The sequence below is a fragment of the Zingiber officinale genome, chromosome 1A (genome assembly GCF_018446385.1).
Source record: "Zingiber officinale cultivar Zhangliang chromosome 1A, Zo_v1.1, whole genome shotgun sequence".
Classification (NCBI taxonomy): domain Eukaryota; kingdom Viridiplantae; phylum Streptophyta; class Magnoliopsida; order Zingiberales; family Zingiberaceae; genus Zingiber; species Zingiber officinale.
Window position 1 is genome coordinate 45,880,699 of NC_055987.1, and position 4,113 is coordinate 45,884,811.

Genomic DNA, 4,113 nt, shown 5'->3' on the forward strand with positions numbered 1-4,113 from the left:
GGAAGGACAAAGACAATGGATAAAATCTGTTATCTTTTAGCTTTTTGTAGTAATTACATAGATGAGTACAAAAAAATCATGACCCAAAAAGTATTCCATCCAAACTTCTAAGATATCTTTCACCAATCCAATAAACATTTAGACAACCTCTACTATATCTTTTCAATAAAGATCTGCTCATGATATATAATAACATCTCAATATTTCTATAATAAAGATTGTCACTCACAAAAATTCTACCACAAATGAGTATAAAATGCATGACTTGTCAAAATAATTTTTTTCTTCTTATTTTTTCTCTTCTTTCATTTCTGTTTGTTTTTTTCTCCCTGTTCTTTTTTTTACTCTTTTTGTAAAATATGGTACCCAAATAATCACTAAATAATAGGATTTTTTGAGAAATAATCTTAACGAAATTTTTTAGAAATTTTTGAGAATTTTTCAGAGCTCGTATGATAGATTTAAGGGGAATGAATTTAGAGGCTTGGGAAAAATTTTTTTTAAAATATCCAAAAATGGGAGTTGATTGAGGAATTAACTTAATATTTAATTAATTAGACCTAAGTTATATATTTATAAAAAAAACCTAATCTATTCTCCCGATTCTTCTCTTTTCCTCCTCAACGCCGAAGCTTCTTCCTTCCCCTGACCCTTCTTCTTCTCCTCTCTTCTCATCGCCACCCAACGACGCCAATTTCCTCTTTTCCTCTTCTCTTCCATCTCTGCACGTGCCTGTATCCGTGCCCTAGCCATTATCTTGGCCGCATTTTCTCCTCTTCTCGCGTCGCTCTCGGTCGCCACCGCTGACAGTGGTTGCCAGCCATCGGGCACCACCCGATCGCCGTCGCTAGTCGAGTGTCACTTGACTTTCCCCTCTCCTGGTCGTGGACACCAGGAGCTCACCGGAAGATCAACTATCCAAGCCGTGCCCTAGATTTGGTCTCTCACCAACGCATCTCTGCGCTGGTTGGTTTTCGGCTGAGAGCAAGGTTTCAAGCACTACCTCTTGTTGGTGGGCGTTGGTGCCATCGTGCCTTAGCCTCGTAATTCTTCTAATCTCGTCTTCTCCTCACCACTACTGCTAGTAGCTAGCCGCCGATTGCCAGTCTCGATCAATGTCGCACTAAACCACCGGAGAGGGAGGAGGTCAGCGATTGATTTGGGGTAAGTTATGATTGATATCAGATTAGTAGGAATTGAAGTTGCATTTTATGTATTGGGAGATTTAGCTTAATTGGTTGGTTGATCATTGTTTTCGGCGATGGATTCCTGTCAGCCACTCTACCTACCTCCGACCACTAATTTCTGACAGCAAGCTTCTCTGGTCATGGGTCAACGGCTGTGCGATTGGATTTGGGTGAGTATTGCATTGATTCATGCATAGAGTTAAACCTTATTGGATGGTGAAAATGGTTAGGATTGTTTAATTATTGGATTATGGGCTTGATTAGTTGCTATGAGTATTCAAGTTTGGAATTGATTAATCTAAAGGATGATTGTGTTAATTGAGGATTAATCGATATATAATTGAGTATAGGTTGTGTATGGAGATTGGTTTGTATTTTTGTGATGGATTGGTTGATTTTGGTTGATGGTGTTAGGTTGATATAGTTCTGTATCAGTTTCTGATTGAGACTTTAATCTGTTCTATCTTGGTTAATGAGTAGTTAGTGTGTTAGTTGGATTATCATATGTGGTGGTTAGCAATTGATTATGTGGAAGAATTATGCATGTGTGATTTATGATACTTAGTAGTAGATTAAATGGATTAAACGATTGGATGATTGTTGGATTGAGTTGTATTGTGAGAATGATGGTTAGAATTTGATCATAGATTAAGGATAGTTGATAACTATCAAAGGAGTTAATTCCCAGGAAGAGTGGATATGATCGAATATAGGATTAATTGAAGTTAATCGTTAATAGGGTTAATTAATGATCGTTTGTCTAGGGTTCCTCTGTTAGTTTGAGCTTTGGGTTTAGCTAGTTGTTGCATATGTAATTAGTTTAAGTGTATATCATTTAATTTGCAGGACTTTGATTCGAGACGAGTGTCTCGACATGGGATTGGTTTGACATGATCTACGTATAAAGGCGGGTACCTTGACTTATCTTTTGATATTGTCATCTGATATGCTTAGTAGGTTATAACTTGCAGTAATAGTTATGTTTGTTTCTGTTTGGTATGCCACTACTTGATATATGTAGCATGCCTTATTTGTTGTTTGCTATATTTCCATTCTTATGCCCTCTTGATTATTGCTATGTGTATTATGTTCATAGAGGTAGTGACGTCGTACCATGCCTTATGTACAAGACTAGTTATTTTCTATACCTGTCAAGTGTGCCTAGATCATTTTATTGGATCCGTTTACTTTTTGGTACATACTTTATGGATATGGACATGGTCAGGATTTTCATGCTTAGTGTCATGCATCATTTTACATGATTGCATGCTGAGCGATTGCCAGCTCCATTATTATTGAGCACATCACTTCAGTTATATAGATCTACACACACAACCACTCATGGGTTAGTGGTATATCAAGTAGGGTGTGTTACAGCAGGTTGCTCTGTCAAGGGCTCTGCTGGCCTGCTCATGGGTAGTGGTGATGCAACGTGGTAGCAGGAAAGGGATCCCTCCTCTGGACTATCTCAGGGAGATGAGAGCATTGAGCTCCCCCACTTATGATTTGAGGTAGGAGGATAGGTGTACTCCGACAGCATTCTGTCCACTCGGTCACTCAGGAGTAGTGATGGCAGAGTGCACAGTTGTCATAACCCTACCCACTCGGTCTCACCATCGTGTGTGAGATGGCTGACTGGCGTCAGGGGTGACCATGTCATTTTTGCATCATATGCATGGATTGCATTTATTGCTTGTGATTGCTGCATTTTGGATGCTGCATTTGTTTGGATTGCATATGATTGACATGCATACAAGAGGCATGAGGTATCTGGTTTGACGACCCTTATGTCAGGATAAGAGGCCCTGGTGAGTACAGTTCTTCTTTGCATGTTCAATTTTCGCATTTCCTATTATTGATCAGGAGACTGTACTCCATGATTATTATTGGTAGATATATTTTACTACGTATGTCAGTTCGATACCCATTGAGTTCTTGAACTTAGCCCGTTGCTTTGTTCCTATTACAGGTAGATAATCGAGGTGTTGCTTGGAGGTTCCTAGCTGCCAGTCCCACGTCACATCTGAAAACGATTTTTATTCCATTTTTGTATTATGCTTCCGGAACTTTGTAATTGGTCTTGATATTATGATATGTTATCTTGTTTGTGGTTTTGAGTCTTGTGGCCATGTTTATTCATTTTGGGTTTTGTATTGTGGTATAAGTCACGCTGGCATGAAGTTAGTGTATTATCTTGTGTGATTTATGTTTGCACCAACCGTGTAGGCTGAGTATTATATTTTTATTATTTTTCGTTGTGTGAGTTTTTTTAGTACATCCGAGTGGACTGTTTAATATATACAACTGCATGGTTGTGTATATATTCCAGCCGTGTGGGTTGATGTATTCTTGTGGATGTATGTATGCTTCAGATTGTCACCGGTACAGGGGAGATGTTGTCAGATTTTCGTTTGACAGGGACTTCTCTGAGGCGTGACACTTTTCATTTTCTATTTTTTAATTTTTTTTAATAGCTCAACATGTCATGTACTTTCCTATCTATCATCATCAATAGTTCAATAAAAAGATAAAAAAGCATAGCTCACCTATGGTGATCAAGAATGACTCACCTATGCTTCCCCTAAATACTACTAAGTTATTCCTTTGCCCCACACTTAAACTTTTGTCCCTCCTAGGCAAAACACTCATCATGCAACATCTAAGATATCCACATCCCAAGGAAGAATAAAGCAAAATAAATGGAAGAGAGAAACAAATGATATGATGGATTATATGAATTTTACTCAAGAAACATGTGATAACAAAAGGAATGAATAAAAGCAAGTGAGATAGTCTTCATAAAAATCAATCAAGCCTATGATAATGTGGTCTTGAAAGAATTAAAGCAAGTTTTAGAGTAACATTAACCACAAGTGCATCACACTTAAATGGGAATAATAAGCTTAAATATCTAAATTATCATCTC

General features: G+C 37.9%; 1 long non-coding RNA gene across 2 annotated transcripts; it reads left to right on the top strand.

The window, feature by feature from the left end:
- Positions 1–604: 604 nt before the first annotated feature.
- LOC122024253 lies at positions 605–3,391 on the top strand. 2 transcript variants are annotated; one of them, XR_006123385.1, is made up of 3 exons: positions 605–1,164; positions 1,277–1,357; positions 3,157–3,391. It is a non-coding gene; the product is annotated as an uncharacterized LOC122024253 (long non-coding RNA). The 2 variants fall into 2 exon arrangements; XR_006123384.1 differs by lacking the exon at positions 3,157–3,391 and adding an exon at positions 2,034–2,533.
- The last annotated feature ends 722 nt before the right edge of the window (positions 3,392–4,113 follow it).